The 11,674-nt window shown below is 41.3% G+C and overlaps 1 long non-coding RNA gene across 1 annotated transcript; it reads right to left on the bottom strand.

Annotated features, from left to right (window-relative positions):
• Positions 1-607: 607 nt before the first annotated feature.
• Positions 608-11,457, bottom strand: LOC122458316. Its single transcript, XR_006278311.1, has 3 exons — positions 10,262-11,457; positions 9,953-10,047; positions 608-1,963 (listed from the first exon to the last, which is right to left on the bottom strand). It is a non-coding gene; the product is annotated as an uncharacterized LOC122458316 (long non-coding RNA).
• Between the last annotated feature and the right edge of the window lie 217 nt (positions 11,458-11,674).

Below are 11,674 nucleotides of genomic sequence, written 5' to 3'. Positions count from 1 at the left end.
TTCCTGGGGAAGGCTTGATAAAAATCCTCACCAATTTGCATAGGTGAACACAGACCCAAACCCTTGGACCTTAAGAACAATGGAAAAACAATCAGGATCTTAAAAGAAGAATTTTAACAAAAGAAAAAATAAAAGAATCACCTCTGTAAAATCAGGATGGTAAATACCTTACAGGGTAATCAGATTCAAAACCTAGAGAATTCCTCTAGGCAAAACCTTAAGTTACAAAAAGACACAAAAACAGGAATCTACATTCCATTCAGCACAACCTATTTTACCAGCCATTTAACAAAAGAAAATCTAACACATTTCTGGCTCGATTACTTACTAACTTTTTACTGGAGTTCTGAGCTGCATTCCTGATCTGTTCCTGGCAAAAGCATCACACAGACAGACCCTTTGTTCTCCACCCTCCTCCAGCTTTGCAAGTATCTTGTCTCCTCATTGGTCATTTTGGTCAGGTGCCAGCGAGGTTATCTTAGCTTCTTAACCCTTTACAGGTGAAGGGGTTTTGCCTCTGGCCAGGAGGGATTTTATAGTTCTGTATACAGAAAAGTGGTTACCCTTCCCTTTGTATTTATGACAGGCCCAATGGCCAGAGTCAATACATTGGCCCCAGTCGACAGCAAGTCCCAGCAGCTACAGTCAGTAACTTCGCCCTAATTAGACAGGGCAATGCGGCCCAATGGCCAAAGTCAATATGTTTGCCCCTTTTAGCGGGGCAGTAAGGCCCAGTAGCCACAATCAATACATTAGCCCCAGGAAGACAGGGCAGTAAGGCCTAGCAGTCAGAGTCTATGGATTCACCCTTCTCTGCAGGGCAGTGAGGCCTAGTGGCCAAAGTCAGTCAGGAAGAAGGCTGCCACACACAAGAAGAGGGGTGGTGGCCCTGGTAGAGGGGTCCAGACACTCCATCTCCACTGGACTCCAGCCCAAGGCCCTGGTAGTGGCAAGGGCGCATGCCACTGAGTCAGTGGGGGTGGCGTTTCCAACCGAAACACACTGACTCAAAACTCCAGTTCACTAATCGGGCCTGTATCTAATTCCCCTGGGCTGCTTCCTACCGTAGTTTCTATGCTATGGTCTGGGCATCTCTGTTGTCTCCGGGTTCCCTGGTTTGCGTTGTCCCCAGCAACTCCTGACACAGCAGGGTCTCTGTAGGTACCTTAGCATCTGCCTGATTTACAGCGTCTCCAGCCTCCAGGACCTTGGGTTTCAGCTTATCCTTGGCTGGAGCCAGTGGAGCACATCCTTCCTCCTTGACGGTCAGCCCCAACTGAGCTGAGCTGCTCCCTTTTATATTAGTGCACCTGGAGCATGCCCAGTAGAGCAAAGGGGGCATGGTTTCCTCAACCCAATGTAGGGTTAACCCTTCCCTGTCCAGTGCAGGGCGAGTGTGCCCCATCACACACTGCTTTGCTGGTGAACAGCAAACCCTTCTAGGCTCTGCTCACACACAGCCCCTACCATGTAGTCACCCCCAGCTGAATACATGAATGCTATGCATAGCCATTCAGGAATTATACACAGGGGATACTTGCATATCCCCAGACTTGCATCCCTGAAATGTTCATCTTGTACTGTCCACTGCACTGCTGAACCATGCGAGATCATAGATAGTCCATCATTTCAACAAAGGAAATAATTGTCTGCACTTGTCTCAAGTGGAGGTTTCCCGAACACTTCAATCCAAACACACTGATTTAGATAAAACAATGACACGAGTTTATTAACTAGAGAAAGACAAATTTTAAGTGATTATAAGTAGTAAGGCATAAAAGTCAGAATTGGTTGCAAAAGAAATAAAAGGATAAACATGCAAGCTAATTCCTAAACTTTATCAGGCTAATAGGCTTAAAAGTAAAAGGTTTGTCTCACCATGAGCGGCAATATATTTCACAGGCTGTGTCCCTTTCCAGTCTGTGAACTCTCCTTCCTTTGTTTTGTTCTTTGAGAGTTGTTGCTGTTATAAGCAGAGAGATAGAAGGAATAGAAAGGGGTCCTCTGGAGGTCACTGTCCTTTATTTTTATACCCGCTGCCTCTTTTTGGATTACCTCCCCTCACCCTGCTGCAGTATAGATAAACAGTCCCCTGTGTATGTGAGATTCACACCGTATCTAGGAGGAAATGTAAATTTTTTGTTTACCCCTCCCCATTGCTGAAGAATATCCAATTACCTAGGTAATAGTCCCTGATGGTTTATTTAGTTATGCTGATACCTCAGTGAGTATTTGTCTCTGTAAAACTAGTTCATGGGTGTTATCCAGAACTACAATATGTTTCACTAACAATCATATAGCAAAATCTCATATTTTTACATGCAGTGATGTAACACACATTTTAATAGGACAATGATGTTCAGTACATTATGAGTTTTCAAATGATACGTCACAAGGCATGCTTTGTACAAAACATATCATAACCATATAAAAGTGGTGAACATGGGGTATAGAGTGTCACGGTAATAAAGAAGGCAAATTCCCAGATAAAAAGGCATTATAACTTTGACTACTACAGACTGCAACAACTGTCTCTTGGTGTTGAGTAGGGCTAATGGAAAGGAATTGAGAGGCCCTGAGTGGTTTTATGTTGGTTTTAGCATCACACAGTTTTGTTCCTAGAAATTCTGGTTACAGTGAATGGCTTTATACTCTCACCTCTTCAAGAAATTGTGCAGGTTAGCCAGACACTCATTCAAGAGCCTTTCTCTGCCTGTTAAAATGTGAACACATTGGGAGTATTAGATGTGCTATTATTTCTGGAGTTATAAAAGTGTGCTAGCTAAAATACAGTATTACTGTACATTACCCTGAATTGGAACAAAAGTGTTCCAAGAGAGACATTGCGTCAAACAATAACAACTGCTGCCTCTTTCTTGTGTTTTTGGTGGCTTATGCAAACCTTGGCATAGTACAGAATGGCTCTCCCAAAAGGCTTTTACTGACTTCATGCTGAATTCAAATAATCTATTGCCCAGAGTTGTTCTACTTCCAAATGAAGATGAGGGCTCATCAAATCTTAAGGCATGGTTCTTTAATGCCTTTAAAAAAAAACAGTTTATCATTCATCCAAAAAGCTCACACCTGTCTAATAGCTACTTCAAAATCGCCAATAATTGGCACTGTGTCAGACAGCAAACTTTGTGATAGCCCAAAGCCAAGACAGTTGCAGTCCATGCTTTTCCACGCATCATATTGGATGCAGTCTGCAGCAAATTCAACTTAGTTTTGACAAAGAATCCATCCATAACTCTCCACTACTTTAAACAAGTGAGCAGATATCCTACCACACTTGTAAGTTGGTGCACTTGCTAGTACAGCACATAGGAAAATATTCATGAAAAACTTAACCTCAGTTTTTGCTTTGGCACAGACAGCTAGCAGAGAAATTTTCTGCTCTTACTGCTAGATTCATTACTATGGACACTGATCTTATAATCAGTTTAGAAATTTGGAGTTATGAGAGTGATGCCAATTAATTTATCCCACAGCATGCTGCCAACCAAGGAAAAGGTAGTAAGTTTGCATGGGGAAAGCCTGAAGAAACTGCCTTAGCTGCTAATGTTGGGGAGAAGGCCCTCCTGCTGGGAATTGTAAAAGAACAAGGATAAAAGAGGGAGAGTAAAATCCTGGCCCCACTGAAGTCAATGGCTAAATTCCCATTGACTTCAATGGGGCCAGGAACCTCACTCAGAATCTTTGGCTGGCCCTTCCCCATACAGTGGCACAGAACGACTCTGGTCACTGATTAGGAAAGGCCTTTGTTAAGCACTGAAACCAAGGACCAGGAAGGTTCAGTCCTGAAGATTAGCCAAAAAGGGAAATTGTTTGTATTTATGGAGCCAGCCAAAACCAGAGCCCAGATTTACTTATTTTCTCTGATGGACATGGAACTATAGTGTTTATTCCCCTAAGTAAGGGGCTATATTGTTTAATACTGAGGGAAAACGGACTGATTAAAGCATATTTTCTGAAACAGAAAAGCTGTTTGTTTATTTTAAATTCTAAACCTGGGAAAATATGTTGGGGCCAGTTTGGGAAGGGATTGGTGTATGACACTGTGAGAACAGAAAGTAGCGTTGCCCTGGCCCTTCCTGGAAGTTCTGCTCATGTCTCAACTTAATGAGTCTGACACATTGGTACTCTTTCTATATTCTAAAATTTGAACACAAAGTGTCCTAATTGCCAAGTTCCATTCCCACATGACTGAAATGTTCCTTGATTAAGACCAATGCAAATTCAGAATTTGATCTCCAAAACCCTTCATGGCAGTAGACCACCATTCTCAAGAGGGAAATTATTGACTTGGACTATTTTTCATGGTCATCTTTTTTCGGATTGTTCTAATATTTTACCAGTAGTCTGAAAGTCACAGAGCAGCAAGGAATAAATTCATTTTTGGAAGGGCTGGGGAGGGGGAATACGAGATCAGCTTTCTACATAAATAGTTACAGGGCAGTTAAGCACTAGCATAAACTTATCTATGCCAAGTACTTATATGGCCCCTATAACTGTCGTATCTGACTGTCTTACAATCTTTAATGTATTTATTCTCACTGTGCTCCTGTGAGGTAGGGAAGTGCTTTTGTCCTCATTCTGCAGATGACAAACTGAGGCACAGAGAGACTAAGTGTCTTGCTTAAGGTCACACAGAAAGTCTGTGGCAGAGCAGTGAATTGAACCCAAGCCTTGAACTCTAACCATGTGACTAAACCATCCTTCCTCTTTAACCTTAGTAGAATCTGAAAGGAAAAAAATCTAATATCTCTCTAATAATAATTAATCTATTAATATATAATCTCTGCTTCTGAAAGAGTTTTGATATGACACTATCACATCTCCTCCCAGACTTCTCTTCTCTAAACGAAGCATGCCCAGTTCTTTCAACCTTTCCTTATAGGTCAGGTTTTCTAAACCTTTCATCATTTTTGCTCTCCTCCGGACTTTCTCCTATTTGTTCACATCTTTCTTAAAATGCTGTTTCAAAGAGGTTTAAACCAATCCATAACAATATTCAGTGCTTCATAGGGTAACCAATTTAAGGCCCAATTCTGCCACCATTACTCACGTTACGCATTCCTCACTCTGCACACAGTTCCATCAATTTCAATGGGTCTGTTACATTTTTAGAGTAAATTGCTACTCTGTGTCAATGAGGGTGTCAAAGTCTGGCCCTTAGCAGCCATCTCCTGCCCACCTCCAGTACAAAAGCAGCAGTCTCTAAAGATACTTCCATGAACGCTCACCAAGTACACATCAGTATCCATGGGCTGTTTGCTTGGTCACTGATACATTGCTGAGAGAGCAGTTCCTTCAGTTTCAATAATCATGGAGAAGGTAACCATTTCCCAGCCAACACTTTTCTGTTTTGTCTAGATTCCTATCCTGTGCCTATCTCCATACTATCACAAAAAAGCACTGGTATTTGACTTGATGCTTTTCTTTTGACCAAATTCTGCAAAATAGATGGTTCATCAGGCTGAGAGCCAAAGGCCTATTCCAATTCCCAGTGAAGTCAATGGAAAGACCCAAGTGGGCCACAAATAAGTTTTGTTATGCTGAGTTAAGTCCACTTCAAACCTCTCTAGCTGCATAATCCATAAACACTAAATGTACAGTACAAAGCATGGTGTTGATCTTGCAACCAAGTACACATATTAAGAACTTTACTGAAGGGAGTAGTGCTATTTATCTCAATGGGACTACTCATCTGAGTTATTTACTCATATACACAAGTGTTTGCAGGCTCCAGCCCTACCTTGATCCTGCAAACTCTACTAGTCCATTCTTAATCATTCCATCATTGGATGAAAAGGCAATTCCATGATATTTGTACGTGTGCTGACTTGTAAATGAAAGTGTGTATTTTGCTTAGTCCCAGACACTTGACAGGATGCAGAGAACTTATGAGTGCATACTTTTCTTTGTGCATCAAGACATTTTAGAGGTGGAATCAAGACATTTTTTAAAAACAGATTTTAATGTTGGAAATAATTGGACTGAGCTGAACAGATTTTTGGCATTGCTTGCAGCCCAGTCATTGTTCAGCCTCTGTACTTGGATGAGCAATTCAGACTCCTTTGGAGGCAACCTTACTTGAATGCTTAAAAAAAATAAAAACACTTCCCCATAAGGCCACACTAACATATGGTTTTCTTAATGACAGCACAAACAAATCATCCTCTCATCTTAAACAGATTTAGGAAGAAGATATGAACAAACAATATACTTCTACAAATTATTAGGTGGTAGTGATAAACCAAAAGAGAAAAAATAAAACAAATTAATCCAACAATCGTACAAGCTGCATTGAACACATGAAAATGTACAAAATAAAACTAATCTGCTGTATGCTGACAAATCTGGATATTACTGAAGATTATAAAGCATAGCTTGTGGGTGTGCCTTGTAGTGAAGCAGTGTTTCAAAAGACTCAAGATACCGATACCCAATTTACCTTTGAACAGCCGCCTTTGGTGTTACTGGATATAATGAAAGCAGGCAGGACACAGTTGGGCCGTGTCTACACTAGGGAATATTTCCAAATATTCTCTCTGAGCTACTACTGGTTCAGCTGAATTGGTGGAAGTATCTGTGGAATCCCGAGTGTAGACAAGTCTCCAGACCACTATTTTTATCACATCAATTAAAACGATTTAGTGCCACCAAGACTTTTCTACACAATAGCGTCCACCAACACCAACACCGGTACAGCTGAATCAGTGGAAGCAGTATCTTTTGGTAAGATTCCCTAAGGTGTGGACAACAGGTCTTGTGTAAATTCTGTGAGTCAAAAGAGACTAGAAGAAACTATGCTGGGCCTATGTGACTAATTTTTCTTCCACCTGGAAGATGACCCACTGCAAAGCCCCAAAATCTGCTGGCCTGCTCTGAGTAACTTGAAACCACAAAGTGGTTGAAACACTGGTGGCTGCCCAGACCCCTGTATACGCTACTGCTTCCAGCACTGCAATAGCCAGGGGAGATGAACTGGTGGCAGCAATGCTGGAAAAGCCCAGTGTAGATACAGATAGTGACTTGCTCATGGTCATGCAGTGAGTCGGTGGCAGTCAGGAAAACAAACAGTCCCTTGTTCTTATCACTGGACACGCTATCTCCTGCTTTTATTGAACTGAACTTTTCTGTTGGTAAAAATTTTAAACTTTACATTTCTTCTGAAGTGGCTTGAGAAACAGAAGAATAGCCTCTCTCTCTGTCCTCTTGGATGACAACCTGGTGTCCAGTCACGTTTACGCATGCAAACCTCTCACTGATTTCAGTGCTCCAGTGAGGATAGATACATCAGGCTCTTGAAAACGTAGTGAGAAGAGTTGAAGATTATTAATTTTGAGACTACAGTTGGCTGAAAAGTTCCCACTGAAGCAAAGTTTTGATGAAAAACAAAAGAAAAAAACATTTTCTGTTTCTCACCAGCTTTATTTAACCCTCAAACCCCTCCCCCCAAAAGTCAAAATGTGTTTTTTAATCAAAATGCTAAGAACATTTCATACAAAAATTAAAATCTGGAAAATTTATACCTGCTCTACCTGAGACCATAAAGCTACAATACACCTAATTATTAATCAGCTTTTAAAGCAAAATAAACTGATTGCTCACAGATCAGATTCTTCTGGGAATATATTGTGAATTAAATCTGTCTTTTGAAGAACTTACTTTATATTATAGTCATATTAAATATTGCTGCTTCAAAGTTAGATAAGTGTCTGGTTATTAAAGCACTCTTGCCTTGTAACAATGTGCAAGAAAATGGATTTCTGATTTGCTAAATGTCTCTGAAGCTACAGGGGGGCCTTAATCTCTGCAAGAACTTTGCCCTCAAAGAACAGATCCAATTCCACTAATCCAAGGATTGTTTTGGTATGTAAGTCTTTTGGACGGAGAAATGTTATTTTGAAATCTGCATATGGAAAGCAGAGACAACTACAGGGAATGGGGCTGTTGGCAGCAGTCCTAAATCCCAACAGTCTCAGGGTTGACTGTGTTGGCCAAGTGTATGTTTTCAGATCCCTGGAGGAAGCGTGTGGAGCTTTATTTCAGCCAATATAAAGGGAGCTACAGAAGAAACTTTTCAGGAACTTTCCCATAAGCTAGAGATGACCTGAGAACAGCCAGGTGCTGCAGTGAATTTTCACGATGACTAAGTATTTGTAGCCATTGAAGGTTTTCCCTTTGCCAACTATGACTCAGATGAACAATTTCCCCTTTATACGCTGTTTAATAGTAGTGTGTTACTGATTAGAATTCTGCATTGTTTTTCTTTTCTTATGAGAAACTGAAATAACCTTATTATGAAGAATCCCTTTATTATACTATAGTTCTTTAACATATCTCTGGTCCAGGGTATCGGGAATAAAAATGAGTGTCTAAGAGTGTAGAAAACTATAAGATATTGGCTCTTTGCTTCTTAAAAGAGGCTTCTGGAGAACCTTCTGCTTATTTCCTATGGATTGATTTAAATCTGCCCTACCAATTTGTTACACTATTACTCTTGTTTAAAAAGTTATTCAAAACTGTTCTTGTTTTCGACAAATGGTTTGAGTGCACTTATACTACATAAACTTAATGAGGACATCTGTTAACTGTATAAATAGTATATGTGATTGATTTATGATCATTGCTTCTCTACATAAGTAACTATCTACATTCTGTTTACAAGCGAGAGTGAGAGCAAGAGCAGTCTCCTCTTATACCCATGACTCTAGTACCTGAAAATTTCAGGGTCAGAGATAGCTCCTGCATACTTAAAGGCCAAACATACCAAGGGAATAGGATATTTGAGCTTCAGGGATAAAATTAAAGAGGATTATAGTGCAGTAACAAGTCACCAGTGTGGCGCCTCCTGCTGGTCATCTTGGAAATTAGCTCGATTCCAGCCCGGAGTGCCCTCTGCGGGCAGTGTCTTGCCTGCCTCAGATCCTGTGTCCCTCCCGCACCCCAGTGCCCCTTTATCTTAGGGTTCTGCCCCAGCAGTACCCCCATAGTCTGGGTCTCCCCTTCCAGGGGAACCCCCAACCCTCTAAACCCACCTTGCCTCAGATGCTGCTGCCAGTCCTCATCTAGCTCCCACTCACTGGGGCAGACTGTAGTCTGTACTGGCCACTCATCATTGGCAAGGGGTTAGGACCTGCTGCCTTTACCTATCCTCAGGCTGCCCCTCTGCAGCCCCAGTACCTTTTGTAGCCTTCAACAAGGCCTGCAGTCTGGGGGTTTACCAGCCTGGAGCTCCCCAGTTTCCTTTGCCCTTCCCTAGCACTGCTCCACTTCAGGTACCTCCCTCTCAAGCAGCTAGCCCTTCCCACTCCAGAGCTAGAGTGAGACTCCCCCAGCTTCTGGCCCACAGCCCTCTTATCAGGGCCAACTGGGCCCTAATTGAGCTGGCCACACCTGTCGTCAGCCACTCCCTCAGTTGCTCTCAATCCCTGTTCACCAGGAGTGGGGCAGCCGCCCCACTACAAGGATATATACTGCCACAAAAATAATATCGTGTATGTTTCCTCAGGGCTAAGAGTTGTCACAATGGCCCCTCTGTAATGATGTAGTACATTTACAATTACTTTTTAAGACCTATCCAATAGCAAATTATAAATCCATTTAATGTATGCCATGTTAATTTTATATTTTTCCATTTTTTAATCAAGATGTCGTGCAATGCCAAGTCAAATGTCTTACCAAAGTCTAACTATATTAAGTCTACACTACTATCTTTATCAACCAAACTTGTTATCTCATCAAAAAGAGATAAAGTTAGTTTGACAGGATCTATTTTTCATAAATTCACGTTAATTTGCATTAATCACATTATCCTCTTTAATTCTATCTGAACCAAGTCCCATCTCAGCCACTCCATTATCTTTCCCAGGATGAATGTCAGGCCTATAATTACTCAGGTCATCTGTTTACCTTTCTAAAAACTGAAAAAACAAATTGTTACCTGTTTCTTTGCTTTTACATTCTTCAGGGTAAGGACTGTGTCTTCCTCTATGTTTGGAACCCATTTAGAACATGATGAGTGCCAGCACAATCCAGCTAAAATAATAAAAATAAAGCAGACACCAGATCATGGGGGAAAAGATAAAACAAGTTTTATTTTTAAGTCAAACAAAAGCTACAAACTAAGTATGTAGCTCAAACACAAAGCATTACAAAATACACGATTAAAATAAAAGTAAAACCACATTGCACATAGAAGATAACTCATTTTATTAACCACGAACAAACCTATTTCAACAAGAACACTCACCAACAGCCTCTTGTTTACTTAGATGTTCCCTCACTGTCTTTTTAGACTCTTTGGAGAATGTCCAATGCCTACTCCTTTATTTGTGTACAAAATCTCAGGAAGATTCAAATTGAGCTCAACACTCCAACGTTTACTAAGCTATTCAGTTGTCCAAGAGAGTCAGAGAACTCTAGCAATTTTTCAGTCTGCTTACAGCTCCGAATTATGGTGCAGTGATAGCTTTCACTTTCATCTCCAGCTGTTACCCCAAAGCTATACATATTCCCAACTTCTTCAAACTTGCACTCCAACACACTTCTTAATAATGACCTCAGCAGTGTTAAGTCAAAATAATTTCCCAGATGCATAGAGCATGTGACAATCAGGCATGCAAATCTGTTGATATAAAAGCACGAGGTCACTGTTAAAGTTTTGTATTAGAGTGCAAATTTGACAAAGATGGGGTACATTGCATTTGTATATCAATTGGAGATAGAAGTAAAAGCTATCACTGCACCATAATCGTCTTCCTGTTTACTCTTTGGATTGCATTATCAAGAGTGATGGAAGCAGCATGAAGGTGAAAAGGAATGCACAAGTCTTTCCCTTCACTTATTTCCCTGCTTTTAAGGTTTTGGGTGGATGAGGTGTGTCCTGCAATAACACTACTGCCCCTAAAAGTAGCTTTGAAACTTGTAAGCAGTTAATGCCTAGATAAATGATGCATGGATGTGATGGGGTGTAAAAACCACACACAAGTCAAGAAAGGGTTAATGGGCTGCTGGGGAGCCCAATCAGCCATGTCCCATGGCACCTGCAGCACATGTCAGACTTTGAGGGAGGAGCTAAAGAGGGAGAGTTGCTGGCTGGCTGGGAAGGAGAGCAGACCCTCAGCTCTCACTCTGGGAGTGAAGGCAGGCTGTAATACTTTGGTCTAGTTCTGGTTGTTGGGGTGATGGACAATGTGTTTGTGACAAACTCCATTTAAGAAGCAAACCTCTGCCTTCTGCACTAGCTTCAGATTCTGAACTGACTGAAGGTGTAGCTGCATGTAGAGAGCTTTGCAGTAGTCTAATCTGTGTTAAAAATGGTGTGAATCATAGCAATCTTTCTGCCTCTGATGGAAAAGGATGCAACCCTTTGGCCAGATAGATTCATAGATACTAAGGTCAAAAGGGACCATTATGATCATCTAATCCGACCTCCTGCACAACGCAGGCCACAGAATCTCACCCACCCACTCCTACAATAAACCTCTCACCTATATCTGAGCTACTGAAGTCCTCAAATCGTGGTTTAAAGACTTCAAGGAGCAGAGAATCCTCCAGCAAGTGAACCGTGCCCCATGCTACAGAGGAAGGCAAAAAACCTCCCCAGGCCTCTTCCAATCTGCCCTGGAGGAAAATTCCTTCCCAACCCCAAATATGGTGATCA

This window comes from Dermochelys coriacea, chromosome 1 (genome assembly GCF_009764565.3).
Source record: "Dermochelys coriacea isolate rDerCor1 chromosome 1, rDerCor1.pri.v4, whole genome shotgun sequence".
Lineage (NCBI taxonomy): Eukaryota > Metazoa > Chordata > Testudines > Dermochelyidae > Dermochelys > Dermochelys coriacea.
Note: the sequence above shows the minus strand (reverse complement) of the source record. Positions and strands in the feature narration are given on the sequence as shown.